Source organism: Lissotriton helveticus, chromosome 8 (genome assembly GCF_964261635.1).
Source record: "Lissotriton helveticus chromosome 8, aLisHel1.1, whole genome shotgun sequence".
Lineage (NCBI taxonomy): Eukaryota > Metazoa > Chordata > Amphibia > Caudata > Salamandridae > Lissotriton > Lissotriton helveticus.
Window position 1 is genome coordinate 428,385,967 of NC_136069.1, and position 20,795 is coordinate 428,406,761.

General features: G+C 36.1%; 1 long non-coding RNA gene across 1 annotated transcript in view; it reads left to right on the plus strand.

Annotated features, from left to right (window-relative positions):
- LOC144771670 (uncharacterized) overlaps positions 1-20,795 on the plus strand; it is a 68,343-nt gene that overhangs the window by 26,806 nt on the left and 20,742 nt on the right. The gene's annotated exons all lie outside the window — the stretch shown is intronic.

A 20,795-nucleotide genomic window follows, 5' to 3' on the forward strand; every position in this document is an offset into this window, starting at 1 on the left:
GTGGAAGACGGGTGAGTGCTGGTTTAAAATGCAGAGAAATAAGCGTGACACAGAAATGCAATGAAAATTTTAAAAAAGTGCTTGCTAGTCTCCCGGCTTTCCGCCTCAGGAGTTTTGAGATTCTAGTGAGGGGCGCTGAAGGCAGCGTTTATATACCGTGGGCGGCGGGTGGGCGTGGCCTCAAAGTCGGCGTGGCCTCTCTCCCTCGCCGTGAATGGCGGCAGAAATGTTTGTTGCTGGTTTTAAAGTTGCAGCGAAGGGGTCGCTGTTTCGGCGCTTCTGGGCCCGCTCCAGTGGTGGAAGACGGGTGAGTGCTGGTTTAAAATGCAGAGAAATAAGCGTGACACAGAAATGCAATGAAAATTTTAAAAAAGTGCTTGCTAGTCTCCCGGCTTTCCGCCTCAGGAGTTTTGAGATTTGAGATTTTGAGATTTTGAAATAGACTTATTTTTACATAAACACTGTGTGGTTCTTTTTCCTTTAACTTACACTATTGATTAAAATTGGTAAAACAAGCTTCTTCACACTGCTTCAAGATAAGCCTGAAGGTTGCTCTCCACAGCTACCACTTTGAGAGGTTTCTTTGGTTATCAAAGAGCACTAAAAAATGACCATAAGAGTTGTCTGGATTAGTGCAAGGTGCATCACTTAAATATGCGTGCACCATATACTAAGTCAGCCTCCTACATTTGATATATCATTTAAATATTTTAATATTTAGTGTATTTAAATACAGTCATGGAAGGCTTACATCCAACAAAAGAAGTGCAAGCAGAAGGGTTACCACCTGACTCCATGTCATCACAGACACCATTTCCAGTCCTAGACTTTAAGCCCTCAAGTCATGCTATGAGTGTATTGGCTAAGTAGCTCAATCAGAAAAAAACAAAAGTACAAGACCAAGCAATCAATCCTATTAAAGGACTTAAAACCGGTACCGTGATGACCTTGAGTGAGTTGGCCAACGTAGTGGGCATGGTATTTGGTAAGCTTGAATGACTGGGGACTTTCACCCACCAGAATCAACAAACTAAAATGTGAGGTGTACAAACTTTACCCTTTAAGGAAAGGAACTACATATGAATTTATAAATAATGGGTTTCAGTGTAGGGACAATGCAGCCCATTTATCAGTAATGTATCAAGGGTGTCTGAGGTTAATGACAGAAAAAATAAATCCCCCCCCCTCTTCCCCATGTAGCTTGTTATTAAAAGATAGACATAATTGGGTTGCAGTGAGCCCATTAAAGTCGTAGGCACTGGTGCTACTACACCTACTGCACTAATTATAGCCATGTCACTGTTTGTGCCACTATTTGTTCCTCATCTACCTCTTTCCTCTGTTTTCCATATTTTCATCCCTTTCTCCGCTCATCTCCTTTTTCCCTTTCAGTCTCTTTTCTCGCTGTCCCATCAACTGTCTTTCTCTTCACCCCCTCTCTCCTTATCTCATGTTGTTACTTCATACTTCTTCATCTTCTCTCCTTCACTGTCTCCTTTACCCTCATCCTCTCTTTTAAATACATCCTACCTTTCATTTTACACCAGTTTCCATTCATTATCCCTGCCCTCTCTCTATCCCCTTCTTCCCTCTCATTTTTACATCTTTGTCTTCACTTATCTCTCTCTCTTTCATTTCATTCTAACTCTTCTATCCAAAACCCCAATTTCTGCCCCTTTTCTTTCTCCGCCATATCCATCTTTGCTTGTTTTTAACTCCTTTCTCTCGTTTATCTTTACTTCCATCTCCTTAGTCTCACCTTTTCCTCTCATTGAGTCTTTTCATGATCTACTTTTTTGCCCATTGTCTGTCTTCCATTCTTCCCTTAGCTTCTTCCTCTCCATTGATCGCCTTTTCATCTTCTCTTGTTCTCTCTGCCTTTCTGTTCTCCCTCGCTCTACCCTTAATCTATCTTTCCCTTTCTCCTTTTTATCATCTTCTTCCTCTCCCTTTTATCTCTTACTGTGCATTATTTGTGTTGTTTCTTTTTAAATTCCATATCCATCCATCTACCGTCCCATTATGTATCCTTCCTTCTCCGTTCTCTATTTCTTTATTCCTGACTTACCAAACCGACAGACCCCCCCACCACCTCTCCCACTTTCACTGTCCGGGGAAATGTAATCACAGATGTAGGTCCGTGTAAAGCACAGGGTACATTTATTTTTACTGATGGTGTCTTTTAAACTGAAGCTGGTCAAAGCCATGCTAGACTATCAAATTTAAATGTAGGGGATAGGAAGATTTTGTAATGATTTTCTGAAAGAGCCTATTGAGGTGGTATACAGCAGGAATATCGATGGGGAAATATCGAAAAGCAGAAATAGCGAGGTAAGAATATCGTTTTTGTGAAATATCGATGAATTAAATATCGATGTATTAAATATTGTTTTTTTAGTTTTGTAGAAATATCGACATTGTTAAATATCGTTGTAGTAAATATAATTGAAATAAATATCGATGTAAATAATATCAATATTACGTTTTTAGTGATATCATTTGTTTACTTGTTTAATAGTTTTAGTTATTTATTTATATATTTTCAATGTTTTTATGTGAATAATAAATGTAATTTTATATTATTTTTTTATTTTTAGTAAATATTTTAGGAGCGGGTTGTTGGGTTTATAGGGGATAAGGGTGAGTAGTATTTTAAAAAATGTGTATGAAAATTTTTAAAAAATTTAAAATTTAAAGATTTTTTTTCTAATTTCGAAATTTAAAATTTGAAATTAGAAATTATTTAATATGCTTGAAAATTTTATATTTTATAAAATGTGTAAATATTTTAGGAGCGGGTTGTTGGGTTTATAGGGGATAAGGGTGGGTAGTAATTTAAAAAATGTTTTTGAAAATGTAATTTTTTTTTCAATTTTAAGGAAATAAATTTCTAATTTTTAAATTTGAAATTAGAAATTATTTAATATATTTGTAATTTTTATATTTTATAAAATGTGTAAATATTTTAGGAGCGGGTTGTTGGGTTTATAGTGGATAAGGGTGGGTAGAAATTTAAAAAATGTGTATGAAATTTTTTATTTTTTTAACATTTTAATGAAATAAATGTATAATTTCGAAATTTTAAATTAAAAATTAGAAATTAATTAAGATATTTGTAATTTTTATATTTTATAAAATATGTAAATATTTTAGGAGCGGGTTGTTGGGTTTATAGGGGATAAGGGTGGGTAGTAATTTTTAAAATGAGTGCAAATTAAAAAAAATAATTTAAGGAAATACATTTCTAATTTCGAAATTTTAAATTCTAAATTAGATATTTTTTCTTATATTTTAAATTGTTATATTGTATACAATTTGTACATATTTTAGTTGCGGGTTGTTGGGTTCATAGGGGAGAAGGGTGGGTAGTAATAAAAATAATGTGTGTTAAAATGTTATAAAAATTTAAAATTAGAATGAAAAAAATTTAGAATTTCGAAATTTCTTTTTTTATTTGTGAAATTTTAATATCATAATATTTAATTTTTGTAATGTGCAGCACTTTCCCTGAGTTATATTAGATTTGAAGTTAGAATAGTAAATTATTATGGTTTACTGTCCAGCACTTTCTCAGAGTTATGTTAGTTTTGGAGTTAGAATAGTAAATTATTATGGTTTACTGTCCAGCATTTTCCCTGAGTTATGTTGAAGTTGGAGTTAGAATAGTAAATTATTATGGTTTACTGTCCAGCACTTTCCTGAGTTATGTTCGATTTGGAGTAAGATTAGTAAATTATTATGGTTTACTGTCCAGCACTTTCCCTGAGTTATATTAGATTTGGAGTTAGAATAGTAAATTATTATGGTTTACTGTCCAGCACTTTCTTAGAGTTATGTTAGTTTTGGAGTTAGAATAGTAAATTATTATGGTTTACTGTCCAGCACTTTCCCTGAGTTATGTTGGACTTGGAGTTAGAATAGTAAATTATTATGGTTTACTGTCCAGCACTTACCCTGAGTTATGTTACATTTGAGTTAGAATACTAAATTATGATGGTTTACTGTCCAGCACTTTTCCTGAGTTATGTTGGACTTGGAGTTAGAATAGTAAATTATTATGGTTTACTGTCCAGCATTTTCCCTGAGTTATATTAGATTTGGAGTTAGAATAGTAAATTATTATGGTTTACTGTTCAGCACTTTCTTAGACTTATGTTAGTTTTGGTGTTAGAATAGTAAATTATTATGGTTTACTGTCCAGCACTTTCCCAGAGTTATGTTGGACTTGGAGTTAGAATAGTAAATTATTATGGTTTACTGTCCAGCACTTTCCATGAGTTATGTTAGATTTGGAGTTAGAATAGTAAATTATGATGGTTTACTGTCCAGCACTTTCTTAGAGTTATATTAGTTTTGGGGTTAGAATAGTCAATTATTATGGTTTACTGTCCAGCACTTTCCCTGAGTTATGTTGGACTTGGAGTTAGAATAGTAAATTATTATGGTTTACTGTCCAGCACTTACCCTGAGTAGCTATTTCAAAGTCTATTATGATTCTTTGTGGATAGTAATTATCTGTTAAGTCTTTGATTGTTGTTAATATTTCTATGTAGGTTGCATTTGTTTTATTTGGCAGCAATGTATAAATTAAGGGGATATTAGTTTCCTGGTATTCACCATGGATGGTATAAAGTTGATAAAAAGGTTTTGGACACACTTTAAAAGTTCCGTCCATTATTCACGTTTCACAATTTTTAAGTTTTTGCAAGTTGTTATTTGTTGCAAAAAGTAGAATTCTTTTATCATGGCTTTCGTTATCACACATCAAGAATTTGTCCTCTTTATGGGTAATATGGGTAATAGTTTATTCAGGATATATTTTAATTTCTTGAAAACTTTGGGGTAGAGGTGGAGTTGGATCAGATGCTTTTTTCGTTTTAGCTATTAATGGTTTCAAGTTGGGGATTGAGGGTAACTGTCCTGTTACGTGTTCTGGGACTTTGGTTAATACATTTTTCAAAATTGCAGTGCTTGTTTGTTGGGAGCCTGTACTTGCTTCTCTAAGTGTTTCTAATGCTTCCCTTACTTCTAGTTCGGTCACCTTGGGTGGGTGGTTATGCTCTCGTACATTTACAACATTGCTATCTACAGTTGTAGCTCTACCATAGCATGCAGTTGAATAGTATTTGCTACATTTCCAATGTGTTTTGTTATCTATGACTTTTTCTTGGGTGTAGGTATAACCCATGTAGCTCAGCATTATTTTTCCTTTTTGAGATGTTATAAAAGTAGCTCCTTCTGCCATTTCTAGGGTATATCTGTGAAGACATATATATGTGTTTTTAGTTAATATGCAATACATTTATTTCAATGTATAGGTTTAATTAGTAATTTTAAAATTATACTTACAATGTTGTTTTCTCTGTTTTTCTGATGTCTTTATTTCTTTTTAGTGAAGTTTCACTGTTGTAATTCCTGTAGTTGTGGTGGCGAACCCTTGTAATTAATAATATTGTTTGATACTTAGTTATTTCTCTTCTGTTATTATTTATATAAACTGTGATTATACTTACTTAATTTTGTAGAAGCTTTGGTTTGCGTAAATGTAGTTTAGTAGATGAAGTTTGTTGAAGCTGAAATAATAAGTATTTGTATTAGTTGTGCATTTTATTTGGATTTATTTTTCATTTACACAATGTAATTTCATTTTAACCTTTAGTTTGCTAAATCTTTATTTATTTGTTACATTTCTATGTAGGCATTGATAAGGCTGGTAATTTTTTGGTACATTTATTCATTGTGGCTGTTGTTGGTAGGAACTTTTATTTTAAATAAAAAAAGTGAGAATTTATATATTTTAGGGAGTTTAGCTAAGTTTCTTGAGTTTTTAATGGTACATAAAATGGGAATTTACTTACTTGTGTTGTTGTATAATCTGTTGTAGTAGTTGTTCTAGGTTCGTTTTCTTTTCTCTTCAGCAAAGTAACCGTTTTTCTTCGACTTTGTTCCAAGAATGGTAATTTTAGTTGATTATGTAATTGTTTTTATAGTAGTTAGTTAAGTACTTCTGCATTTTGATTGGTTTATTTTAAATTCATTGGTTGAGAAGTTTACTTTGAATTTGGGATCCGTTATTTTTTATTGAGGGTGTTTTATTTGTTATTTAGTAGTAGTATATAATTAAAGATGTTTTGTATGTGTTTTATTTTTAAATTGATATATTTGGTTTATAATTAAAAAAATGTTTATATATGTAATGTGTGTTAATTAATATTTTTAATTAAGTATATTTGAATTATTAAGTATGTTTATATTTATTGTTTTATTAATAATTATTTTATTCATATTTTAAATGTATACTATATTTATATATATGTTTATTTAGTATTTATTTAAAGTTATTAATAATTAAATTGTTATTTTGTTGAGAGGAATTTGTATTTGATGTTAAACAAAAATGTAGATATTTGTTGTATTCGTTATTAGGCTGTATGTAAGTCGATAATAGTGTTGTCGATATTTTTGTAGTGTTTCCTATTATTTTAAGTTTTTTCGATAATTTTGTAGTCGATATGTTTGTAATTGATATAATTTAATACGATATTTTTTGTAGTCGATAATAAAATGTCGATATTTGTGTAAATCCTTGTTTAAGTATATGGTGACGATATTTTTGTGTACGATATTTTTGCGGCGATGTTTTTGTAGGTCGGTGTTTTTGTTATCGATATTTGATCAGGGATCCATTTTTGTATTTGTATTTTTGTACAAAAGCTTAGTAAATCTTCCCCTTAGAATCTCAGTTTCATGTGCAAAGTTGAGTTTGTACCTTCAAGGAATATCCCAGTAGCTGCATTCAGAACCCTATTAAGGAACCCTATTAAGGATATCCTGACTATATCATTTGTCTGCTATTCTCTATGCTAGTGAAACCAAATAAGCTTAGATTATCTGAATACTTCGATAATTAAATGTTTGTGTGTCAGGGATAGTAATTATGATCAGGGCTGACATATTTCAGGACAGGGCTTTCATACTCCAATGGCAACCTCGTGGTGTGATCTGCCAGAACCAGATGTCAGGTGTTGAAATACAAGGTCCCTTTAAAGATTGAGCGCCTGATGTAGTGTTTGCAGAACAATGTGATGGATATCTTGTCTGCCTTATTACAAGCACCATAAGATCTAATGTACTCGTACTAAAACCGACCGGATATCTGTCATGTTTGTGCCAGAGCAACCCACCTGGCACACGCTAAATCAGACCCGGAGTATGAAATTCAGCTGATTTAGGACAGAATGCGTAATGGACTGGTAAAGTGCTTTGGAATTAGCACACGACTGTAATGTTCCAAGGAGCACCATATTATCATTCGCTATTAGTGTTGGTGTGGGAGTTAAATACACCCACACAATCTGTCTTTTGCATGTACGCACACAAAACCCACACTGTAGACAAATACAATTGATCAGATTAAACGATGGAGGCGTTTTATGCGCTATTTTATCAGCTTTTACTGAAATGCATTAAAATTAATTTCTCTTTTGTAAGTAGAAAACATTTCGCAGGTGAACACGTGCTGTTCACCATCAATCTAACATGAGGTTGAATGACTTCTGCTTAAGGGCTTGGAATATAAATTGTGAGAATTAGAATGGAGTATTTACTACAGCCTGTTTATTCCATTACCAAGTATAGAAATACTTCCCATTCTGAGTTTTCCATTCAGCGAGGCTTGTAATGCAGAACTGATATTTAAGACACTGAGGGTCTCAGGTACAAAGAATCGATGCTGTAAAAGTGGTTGCAAATTGCACACTTACTTTTACAGGCTTGTTTTTAATTTTGTGAGCTGGCCAGTGTACTAATACGGCAGTTTACAAAATACAAGATCGCAAAGGGTTGTAGTTCTACCTACCTCATTAATATTCATGAGATAGGTGCTAACTGTGATCATCTAAGATTCGCCACAATCACTGCGATGGTAGACTGCTGGGGTGAGCAAACCACAGTGTCTGTGATTGCCTTTAAATAAATCAGTCTTTATGTTTTTTTAATGCAGATCATTTTGCTTAAAGGTCCTGCTTTAATGGGGCATCTTCACAATGATGCCTGCATGCTTTGAAACTTCAAGTGAGCCTACACTATTTTCATGGTTCATACCACCCCCAGATTGTGGTATAATACTGTACTGCGGTTCCCTACAACCAGCTGTCGGGGGCATCTTCAGCGACCTGCAGGGCCGTATTACACAAAGTGCCCCGAGGGCGCAACAGGCGTTTTTGTGAGCTTTGCGTGCCCTGGAGCACATTTGCATTACAGAAGGGGCCACAGATGCTTGTGCGACCATTTCTGTAATACTGAAAGCGCTGATGCACATATAGCGCCAGCGCTTTCTCAAGAGGATGTTCCCTCATTTGCATGGGGGCGTGGCCCCCTGCAAATAAGGAAACCCCTTTGCCTCCCGGCCCATGCCGTATAATAGACACGGGCGCAGAGGCAAAAAAAAAGGCAGGGGTTGCACTGAAAGTGCTCTCCCTAATAGCAGCCATCTGGAGGGGGATGGGGTCCATAGGTGTGCAGTCACATCAAGAGTGTGCAGTGAGCTGTGTAAGATCCACTTGAAGGTGAGTGCAGTCACTCACTCCACCCGCCTGCAAAGGGATTTCTGATCCCCTTTAAAAGAGCAGGCGGGCATGCGCATTCATCGCAATACATACAACGTAGGGGTATGCTGCGACCAGTGAGGATGAGGACGGCCAGGAGGAGGAGAGACCACGGCCAGGAGGAGGGCAGCCTGGAGAAGACAGAGCAGGTAAGTGTTTTTATTTTCTGTTTATTAGTAGGGTGGAGCGGAGCGGAGTACCATGGAGTTTTTCCATGGAGAGTGCCACTCTGCGTACTCTGACCAGGGTTACTTTTGACCCGCTCACCAGTCAATCTTTGCACTCATTTAGGGCCACATGTACAACTTTTCACCAGTCGCAAATGGGCCGATTCGCAAAGTCAGCCCGTTGGTGAACGCAAAATGGCTTTTTGGCATGTACAAAGTCCAAATACCGATTTAGTAACTGTACAACGAATTGTAATTAGTGTTTTGGTATTCAGTATTAGCAAGGGTTGTGTTAAGGGCATCCCTTCCGAACACCGACTCGCTGTGCCATATATACAAATGTTTTGCAACCAAAATGCAATCACAAAACATTCACTTTTGTGGTAACCATTAGCAAATGGGAAGGTGTCCCCTTCCCCTTTGTGAATGCATGCAAATAGTCTCCCATTGTCGTCTACGACAGGTTCCAGCGTTACTTCACTCCTATACTCCCTTACTTCCCTGGTGCAGGTAACTTGGTTCCTGGGGCATCCACGGATGGGGTGGTTCTCCAACCTTCTGTCTTCCACAGGGTTTCTTCAGGTTCCTCCGGAGAGGGTCCCTTTTCCTTAAAACTGCAACCTCGACTTCTACATTGACCTCCATTGGGCAGGCAGCAGTGTTTCCACTCTGCACACAGCCTCCCTGGAGTTCCTGGGTACTTACCATGAGTAGTTCCTTGTGTCCCTAGCTCTTCTGAGTCTTCTGGTCCAAATTTTGTTCTCCTTTGCAGTTTACATTCCACTTTCTTAATCTATGGTTTGTCTCCCCCTGCAGACCAGTGTATATTTGTGCTCCTTACCTGATTATTTCAAAGTATTCTTGTGTATTGGGTTGATATCTCCAGATAGGAGATATACCAATGTGTTAGTGATTGTGTTGTGTAATAAATAGACTTATTTTTACATAAACACTGTGTGGTTCTTTTTCCTTTAACTTACACTATTGATTAAAATTGGTAAAACAAGCTTCTTCACACTGCTTCAAGATAAGCCTGAAGGTTGCTCTCCACAGCTACCACTTTGAGAGGTTTCTTTGGTTATCAAAGAGCACTAAAAAATGACCATAAGAGTTGTCTGGATTAGTGCAAGGTGCATCACTTAAATATGCGTGCACCATATACTAAGTCAGCCTCCTACATTTGATATATCATTTAAATATTTTAATATTTAGTGTATTTAAATACAGTCATGGAAGGCTTACATCCAACAAAAGAAGTGCAAGCAGAAGGGTTACCACCTGACTCCATGTCATCACAGACACCATTTCCAGTCCTAGACTTTAAGCCCTCAAGTCATGCTATGAGTGTATTGGCTAAGTAGCTCAATCAGAAAAAAACAAAAGTACAAGACCAAGCAATCAATCCTATTAAAGGACTTAAAACCGGTACCGTGATGACCTTGAGTGAGTTGGCCAACGTAGTGGGCATGGTATTTGGTAAGCTTGAATGACTGGGGACTTTCACCCACCAGAATCAACAAACTAAAATGTGAGGTGTACAAACTTTACCCTTTAAGGAAAGGAACTACATATGAATTTATAAATAATGGGTTTCAGTGTAGGGACAATGCAGCCCATTTATCAGTAATGTATCAAGGGTGTCTGAGGTTAATGACAGAAAAAATAAATCCCCCCCCTCTTCCCCATGTAGCTTGTTATTAAAAGATAGACATAATTGGGTTGCAGTGAGCCCATTAAAGTCGTAGGCACTGGTGCTACTACACCTACTGCACTAATTATAGCCATGTCACTGTTTGTGCCACTATTTGTTCCTCATCTACCTCTTTCCTCTGTTTTCCATATTTTCATCCCTTTCTCCGCTCATCTCCTTTTTCCCTTTCAGTCTCTTTTCTCGCTGTCCCATCAACTGTCTTTCTCTTCACCCCCTCTCTCCTTATCTCATGTCGTTACTTCATACTTCTTCATCTTCTCTCCTTCACTGTCTCCTTTACCCTCATCCTCTCTTCTAAATACATCCTACCTTTCATTTTACACCAGTTTCCATTTATTATCCCTGCCCTCTCTCTATCCCCTTCTTCCCTCTCATTTTTACATCTTTGTCTTCACTTATCTCTCTCTCTTTCATTTCATTCTAACTCTTCTATCCAAAACCCCAATTTCTGCCCCTTTTCTTTCTCCGCCATATCCATCTTTGCTTGTTTTTAACTCCTTTCTCTCGTTTATCTTTACTTCCATCTCCTTAGTCTCACCTTTTCCTCTCATTGAGTCTTTTCATGATCTACTTTTTTGCCCATTGTCTGTCTTCCATTCTTCCCTTAGCTTCTTCCTCTCCATTGATCGCCTTTTCATCTTCTCTTGTTCTCTCTGCCTTTCTGTTCTCCCTCGCTCTACCCTTAATCTATCTTTCCCTTTCTCCTTTTTATCATCTTCTTCCTCTCCCTTTTATCTCTTACTGTGCATTATTTGTGTTGTTTCTTTTTAAATTCCATATCCATCCATCTACCGTCCCATTATGTATCCTTCCTTCTCCGTTCTCTATTTCTTTATTCCTGACTTACCAAACCGACAGACCACCCCACCACCTCTCCCACTTTCACTGTCCGGGGAAATGTAATCACAGATGTAGGTCCGTGTAAAGCACAGGGTACATTTATTTTTACTGATGGTGTCTTTTAAACTGAAGCTGGTCAAAGCCATGCTAGACTATCAAATTTAAATGTAGGGGATAGGAAGATTTTGTAATGATTTTCTGAAAGAGCCTATTGAGGTGGTATACAGCAGGAATATCGATGGGGAAATATCGACAAGCAGAAATATCGAGGTAAGAATATCGTTTTTGTGAAATATCGATGAATTAAATATCGATGTATTAAATATTGTTTTTTTAGTTTTGTAGAAATATCGACATTGTTAAATATCGTTGTAGTAAATATAATTGAAATAAATATCGATGTAAATAATATCAATATTACGTTTTTAGTGATATCATTTGTTTACTTGTTTAATAGTTTTAGTTATTTATTTATATATTTTCAATGTTTTTATGTGAATAATAAATGTAATTTTATATATTTTTTTATTTTTAGTAAATATTTTAGGAGCGGGTTGTTGGGTTTATAGGGGATAAGGGTGGGTAGTATTTTAAAAAATGTGTATGAACATTTTTAAAAAATGTAAAATTTAAAGAATTTTTTTCTAATTTCGAAATTTAAAATTTGAAATTAGAAATTATTTAATATGCTTGAAAATTTTATATTTTATAAAATGTGTAAATATTTTAGGAGCGGGTTGTTGGGTTTATAGGGGATAAGGGTGGGTAGTAATTTAAAAAATGTTTTTGAAAATGTAATTTTTTTTTCAATTTTAAGGAAATAAATTTCTAATTTTTAAATTTGAAATTAGAAATTATTTAATATATTTGTAATTTTTATATTTTATAAAATGTGTAAATATTTTAGGAGCGGGTTGTTGGGTTTATAGTGGATAAGGGTGGGTAGTAATTTAAAAAATGTGTATGAAAATTTTAATTTTTTTTAAATTTTAAAGAAATAAATGTATAATTTCGAAATTTTAAATTAAAAATTAGAAATTAATTAGGATATTTGTAATTTTTATATTTTATAAAATATGTAAATATTTTAGGAGCGGGTTGTTGGGTTTATAGGGGATAAGGGTGGGTAGTAATTTTTAAAATGAGTGCAAATTAAAAAAAATAATTTAAGGAAATACATTTGTAATTTCGAAATTTTAAATTTTAAATTAGATATTTTTTCTTATATTTTAAATTGTTATATTGTATACAATTTGTACATATTTTAGTTGCGGGTTGTTGGGTTCATAGGGGAGAAGGGTGGGTAGTAATAAAAATAATGTGTGTTAAAATGTTATAAAAATTTAAAATTAGAATGAAAAAAATTTAGAATTTCGAAATTTCTTTTTTTATTTGTGAAATTTTAATACCATAATATTTAATTTTTGTAATGTGCAGCACTTTCCCTGAGTTATATTAGATTTGAAGTTAGAATAGTAAATTATTATGGTTTACTGTCCAGCACTTTCTCAGAGTTATGTTAGTTTTGGAGTTAGAATAGTAAATTATTATGGTTTACTGTCCAGCATTTTCCCTGAGTTATGTTGAAGTTGGAGTTAGAATAGTAAATTATTATGGTTTACTGTCCAGCACTTTCCTGAGTTATGTTCGATTTGGAGTAAGATTAGTAAATTATTATGGTTTACTGTCCAGCACTTTCCCTGAGTTATATTATATTTGGAGTTAGAATAGTTAATTATTATGGTTTACTGTCCAGCACTTTCTTACAGTTATGTTAGTTTTGGAGTTAGAATAGTAAACTATTATGGTTTACTGTCCAGCACTTTCCCAGAGTTATGTTGGACTTGGAGTTAGAATAGTAAATTATTATGGTTTACTGTCCAGCACTTTCCATGAGTTATGTTAGATTTGGAGTTAGAATAGTAAATTATTATGGTTTACTGTCCAGCACTTTCTTAGAGTTATGTTAGTTTTGGAGTTAGAATAGTAAATTATTATGGTTTACTGTCCAGCACTTTCCCTGAGTTATGTTGGACTTGGAGTTAGAATAGTAAATTATTATGGTTTACTGTCCAGCACTTACCCTGAGTTATGTTACATTTGGAGTTAGAATACTAAATTATGATGGTTTACTGTCCAGCACTTTCCCTGAGTTATGTTGGACTTGGAGTTAGAATAGTAAATTATTATGGTTTACTGTCCAGCATTTTCCCTGAGTTATATTAGATTTGGAGTTAGAATAGTAAATTATTATGGTTTACTGTTCAGCACTTTCTTAGACTTATGTTAGTTTTGGTGTTAGAATAGTAAATTATTATGGTTTACTGTCCAGCACTTTCCCAGAGTTATGTTGGACTTGGAGTTAGAATAGTAAATTATTATGGTTTACTGTCCAGCACTTTCCATGAGTTATGTTAGATTTGGAGTTAGAATAGTAAATTATGATGGTTTACTGTCCAGCACTTTCTTAGAGTTATATTAGTTTTGGAGTTAGAATAGTCAATTATTATGGTTTACGGCCCAGCACTTTCCCTGAGTTATGTTGGACTTGGAGTTAGAATAGTAAATTATTATGGTTTACTGTCCAGCACTTACCCTGAGTAGCTATTTCAAAGTCTATTATGATTCTTTGTGGATAGTAATTATCTGTTAAGTCTTTGATTGTTGTTAATATTTCTATGTAGGTTGCATTTGTTGTATTTGGCAGCAATGTATAAATTAAGGGGATATTAGTTTCCTGGTATTCACCATGGATGGTATAAAGTTGATAAAAAGGTTTTGGACACACTTTAAAAGTTCCGTCCATTATTCACGTTTCACAATTTTTAAGTTTTTGCAAGTTGTTATTTGTTGCAAAAAGTAGAATTCTTTTATCATGGCTTTCGTTATCACACATCAAGAATTTGTCCTCTTTATGGGTAATATGGGTAATAGTTTATTCAGGATATATTTTAATTTCTTGAAAACTTTGGGGTAGAGGTGGAGTTGGATCAGATGCTTTTTTCGTTTTAGCTATTAATGGTTTCAAGTTGGGGATTGAGGGTAACTGTCCTGTTACGTGTTCTGGGACTTTGGTTAATACATTTTTCAAAATTGCAGTGCTTGTTTGTTGGGAGCCTGTACTTGCTTCTCTAAGTGTTTCTAATGCTTCCCTTACTTCTAGTTCGGTCACCTTGGGTGGGTGGTTATGCTCTCGTACATTTACAACATTGCTATCTACAGTTGTAGCTCTACCATAGCATGCAGTTGAATAGTATTTGCTACATTTCCAATGTGTTTTGTTATCTATGACTTTTTCTTGGGTGTAGGTATAACCCATGTAGCTCAGCATTATTTTTCCTTTTTGAGATGTTATAAAAGTAGCTCCTTCTGCAATTTCTAGGGTATATCTGTGAAGACATATATATGTGTTTTTAGTTAATATGCAATACATTTATTTCAATGTATAGGTTTAATTAGTAATTTTAAAATTATACTTACAATGTTGTTTTCACTGTTTTTCTGATGTCTTTATTTCTTTTTAGTGAAGTTTCACTGTTGTAATTCCTGTAGTTGTGGTAGAGAACAGTTGTAATTAATAATATTGTTTGATACTTAGTTATTTCTCTTCTGTTATTATTTATATAAACTGTGATTATACTTACTTAATTTTGTAGAAGCTTTGGTTTGCGTACATGTAGTTTAGTAGATGAAGTTTGTTGAAGCTGAAATAATAAGTATTTGTATTAGTTGTGCATTTTATTTGGATTTATTTTTCATTTACACAATGTAATTTCATTTTAACCTTTAGTTTGCTAAATCTTTATTTATTTGTTACATTTCTATGTAGGCATTGATAAGGCTGGTAATTTTTTGGTACATTTATTCATTGTGGCTGTTGTTGGTAGGAACTTTTATTTTAAATAAAAAAAGTGAGAATTTATATATTTTAGGGAGTTTAGCTAAGTTTCTTGAGTTTTTAATGGTACATAAAATGGGAATTTACTTACTTGTGTTGTTGTATAATCTGTTGTAGTAGTTGTTCTAGGTTCGTTTTCTTTTCTCTTCAGCAAAGTAACCGTTTTTCTTCGACTTTGTTCCAAGAATGGTAATTTTAGTTGATTATGTAATTTTTTTTATAGTAGTTAGTTAAGTACTTCTGCATTTTGATTGGTTTATTTTAAATTCATTGGTTGAGAAGTTTACTTTGAATTTTGAAAAAGTAGCTCCTTCTGCAATTTCTAGGGTATATCTGTGAAGACATATATATGTGTTTTTAGTTAATATGCAATACATTTATTTCAATGTATAGGTTTAATTAGTAATTTTAAAATTATACTTACAATGTTGTTTTCTCTGTTTTTCTGATGTCTTTATTTCTTTTTAGTGAAGTTTCACTGTTGTAATTCCTGTAGTTGTGGTAGAGAACAGTTGTAATTAATAATATTGTTTGATACTTAGTTATTTCTCTTCTGTTATTATTTATATAAACTGTGATTATACTTACTTAATTTTGTAGAAGCTTTGGTTTGCGTACATGTAGTTTAGTAGATGAAGTTTGTTGAAGCTGAAATAATAAGTATTTGTATTAGTTGTGCATTTTATTTGGATTTATTTTTCATTTACACAATGTAATTTCATTTTAACCTTTAGTTTGCTAAATCTTTATTTATTTGTTACATTTCTATGTAGGCATTGATAAGGCTGGTAATTTTTTGGTACATTTATTCATTGTGGCTGTTGTTGGTAGGAACTTTTATTTTAAATAAAAAAAGTGAGAATTTATATATTTTAGGGAGTTTAGCTAAGTTTCTTGAGTTTTTAATGGTACATAAAATGGGAATTTACTTACTTGTGTTGTTGTATAATCTGTTGTAGTAGTTGTTCTAGGTTCGTTTTCTTTTCTCTTCAGCAAAGTAACCGTTTTTCTTCGACTTTGTTCCAAGAATGGTAATTTTAGTTGATTATGTAATTTTTTTTATAGTAGTTAGTTAAGTACTTCTGCATTTTGATTGGTTTATTTTAAATTCATTGGTTGAGAAGTTTACTTTGAATTTGGGATCCGTTATTTTTTATTGAGGGTGTTTTATTTGTTATTTAGTAGTAGTATATAATTAAAGATGTTTTGTATGTGTTTTATTTTTAAATTGATATATTTGGTTTATAATTAAAAAAATGTTTATATATGTAATGTGTGTTAATTAATATTTTTAATTAAGTATATTTGAATTATTAAGTATGTTTATATTTATTGTTTTATTAATAATTATTTTATTCATATTTTAAATGTATACTATATTTATATATATGTTTATTTAGTATTTATTTAAAGTTATTAATAATTAAATTGTTATTTTGTTGAGAGGAATTTGTATTTGATGTTAAACAAAAATGTAGATATTTGTTGTATTCGTTATTAGGCTGTATGTAAGTCGATAATAGTGTTGTCGATATTTTTGTAGTGTTTCCTATTATTTTAAGTGTTTTCGATAATTTTGTAGTCGATATGTTTGTAATTGATATAATTTAATACGATATTTTTTGTAGTCGATAATAAAATGTCGATATTTGTGTAAATCCTTGTTTAAGTATATGGTGACGATATTTTTGAGTACGATATTTTTGCGGCGATGTTTTTGTAGGTCGGTGTTTTTGTTATCGATATTTGATCAGGGATCCATTTTTGTATTTGTATTTTTGTATTTGTATTTGTAGACATACTTATAGAGCGCGACTGTCACCCAAAGGGTATCCTGGCGCTTTGACCACAAGCATTCCTACAGATGTCAATTAAACTGCCCTCGGGAAAAGATACGTTTTAAGATCCTTTTTAAAAGACGAGAGATCCGGCTTGCACCTTAGGGCCAGAGGTAGGGAGTTCCAGAGCTTGGCGGCCGTGAAGCTGAATGAGCGGCCGCCCATCCTCACCCTTTTTATCTTGGGAACTGTCACCAAAAAAGCCGAGGAGGATCTCAAAAGTCTGGCAGCAGAGTACCAGGAAAACAGATCTCGCAGCACCACTGGGCCCAGCCCATTCAAGGCTCTAAAGACCAAGCAAGCAGATTTGAAGCAAATCCGTTTTTGAACCGGCAGCCAGTGTAAGTCCGAAAGGGCAAGAGAAGATGAAGCAGACCATGGCCGCGAAAGCGCCAGTTTAGCTGCCATATTCTGTTCCCGCTGTAGCTTCATAATTAGGGTACTGGGGGCCCCCAGAAGCAGTGCGTTACAGTAGTCTAATCTACTGAGGATGATACTACGCACTGCTTCCGTCCTCGCTGAATGAGGGAGTAGTGGAAGAATCTTCCGCAGCATACGTAACAGCAGCATGCAGGTCGCCGTGGTTTTGTTCACGAAGGCGTCCAGCTGGAGACTAGGCCCGAGCAGGACACCTAGGTTACGGATAGAATATGCCGCTGCAACAATACCTAAGGTGGAAGAAGGCCAGAGCCCCTCTGGCAGAGGACGAGGCGTTCGGTCTACCGAGCAATAAAGAACTTCAGTCATTAAACTGTAACGAGTTCTGACGCAGCCAATCCGCAGATGCGGCCATGCATTGGTGAAAGGATTCCAGGGAGACCGCATCCCTGCCCTCGATGGAAAAAATAAGTTGAGTGTCATCGGCGTAATTGATGACAGACATGCCAAATGACTTTATCAAACTTATTAGAGGGCGAAGATATAAATTAAAAAGGATCGGGCTGATTGCAGAGCCCTGCGGCACTCCCTGTTTTACATCTCTCACCGCCGAGCGATACGGCCGCATGGCCACGGATTGCCGCCTGTTACAGAAATATGATGCCAGCCAGTCCAAGGCTAAGCCGGTTACCCCGGACTCCCGGAGCCTGCCTAATAGAACCGTATGGTCAACCGTGTCGAACGCGGCCGACATGTCAAGCAGCACCAAAAACGTTGCTCCTCCCATGTCGACACGCGAACGCAGGTCGTCCAAAACGGCCACCAAAGCAGACTCCATACCGTGGGCCAGCCTAAAGCCAAATTGGGCCACGTCCAAGAGGTCATTAGATTCAAGGAAGCTGGACAGGACCCTAGTGACCAATTTCTCTAAGATTTTCACTGAGAAAGGCAGGAGTGAAATAGGCCTATAATTGGTCGGGCATAAAGGGTCCAAGGTGGCCTTTTTTAGCAGTGGGGTAATCACTGCCAGTTTCCAGCTATCCGGGACCATGGCCGTGGTCAATGACTGGCAGCAGATGGAGTGGAGCGGAGGAAAGAGCTCTGCCTGGCACACCTTCCAGAACTTGTGTGGCAAGGGGTCTAACAGGGAACCAGATGACACGCCATTCGCCAGCAGACCAAATTCCTCCAGGGAAGGAGTGGGAAAGCAGGTCAGCCGAGGGTGTACTGCTTCCTTCACCAACACTTCCCGAGCTGCTCCGCTGACCAAATCCAAGGAGCAAGAAACAGGATGGCTAATTAGGTTGGGGGCCGAAAGTCCAGTCAAGATGGTATTGATTTTTTCCTCAAAAGCCGAGGCTAATGAGTCGCATAGTTCCTGTGAGGCCGGGATGGCAGATATAGCGCAGGCCGGGTTGGCAAGATTTTTAAACAACTTAAACAAGGTTTGCGACTTGTTACCTGCTTTAGTCGGAGTGGCCACAAGAAACTTAGCTTTAGCCGACCTAATCTGAATCTTGTACTCCTGGAGTTTTTTTTTTATAAAGCAGTCTATCTGTTTCTGAATAGTGTCTTCTCCAGACCCGCTCCGCCTGTTTACAACGAAGTCTCTGCTGGAGAAGGTCACTGGAAAACCAGGGAGTGACTTTTAGCGGTTTATCTTTCACCTTATGCATTGGAATCATCCTATCAGGCGATTCAAGGAGCTGATGGTAGAGAGTTGAATAACTCTCCTCCACATTCTGACCCAAGGAAAAGGCCCCGGGCAGTAGTGTGGGTGTGCTGGAGCCCGTGAATAGCCGAGCCCATTGTCTCCTGAGTTTAGGCTTAACCGGAACGCTATTACTCAGCGATCCAGCTGGTAGCAGAATAGAAAAATGGATCAGAGCATGATCTGTCCAGCATTGGGCCGCGACCTCCTTAATCGAGACCAGCGGCTCCGCAGCGAAGATCATATCCAAGACATGGCCTTTGACATGAGTCGGGCGGACACAAGCTGCGTAAGGTGCAGATTATTGCAAGCTTGGTACAGATCACGATATGCAAGGTCATGAGGGCCACTGGGCCAGAGATTAAAATCACCCAGGATTAAGAGTCTAGCATGGGTATTAGATAGATCATAAATTAGATCTATCAGATCTTGTAAAGATGATGTCGCGCTGGTGGGAGGACGATAACAGAGTAGCCCCGCGACCAGTGTTCCACTCTGATCTTTCAGAGAGAAACCTATGAGCTCAAAGCCCTTGACTGATTTGACTTCGAGGTGAGAAAGCGAGAGAGAGTCCTTAAAAATAAAGCCCACTCCACCGCCTCTCCCATTGAGGTGAGCTCTAAGATTAACAGGGAGAGCTCCCTAGGTTCATTTGCAGTATCTGGGAACATTTAGTTTAGAGTTTTATGAATCTCTGTAATTCAATGTTGACAAAGTTTTTATTACTGACCGATAAAAATAAATAAAACGAATTTCGTTGCCCACACTGCATCGCCAAATGTGATGCAGCGAGGGCAACGAAATTCGTTTTATTTATTTTTATCGGTACTTACCTCTAATGGTCCATATCCTGCATTTTACAACCCACCACCCTGACCCTCCCCTGCTTGACGTCACCGCCCCAGTATAATGCCCGGCACGGGCCGTGCCTGGTGGCTCGTCTTTCCTGTATCAAGGTAAACAGGAGGCTCTACATGATTGATAGTGGGGTTCCAAGATACCCACAACATGAACCCCAACCCTGAGGCTCTAGAACTCATATCATATTACCCAGTGGCCGTGGACATATCTAGTCAACAGCTGACAAATCTATAGATAGGATCTCATTGGCTGCCACCACATCAACAATAGGCGATGGCAGCCATTTTGGGACTCAGGAACTCAGTCCCATGTCCTGAAAAAAGTTTAAAAAATCATATAAGGGGGCAAGGTAGGCATGCCCTGCCACCATAGGCCTGGTGAAACCCCTGGGAGAAAAAACGATTTAAAAAAAATTACAGATTCGCTAAGATATGTGGTAATTTATTTTTTTAAATGGACAGGTTTTTTTTAAAACTCGGGGGGCACTATATTTGGGCCATTTCCAAGCTTTGTTGACCCCATTCCCCAGGACCGATTTATTTTGAAAGTGGCGGGGGATCCAGGTCCCTGGAACCCCATCTCCGGATCTAATTCATATAAAAACGGGGAGGGGCATGCAGACCTTTCTCCTTGAACCATTTCAAGCCCTTGGCATTCCATCGCCCGGGGCTGAATTAAAAATTATGGGGAGGGAGTGTGCGGCCCCTCTCCCCAAGCCGTATTGAATCCCCTGTCCCCCATGACAAAGAGCCATGTATAAATTAAGGGGAGAAGGCGTCCAGCCC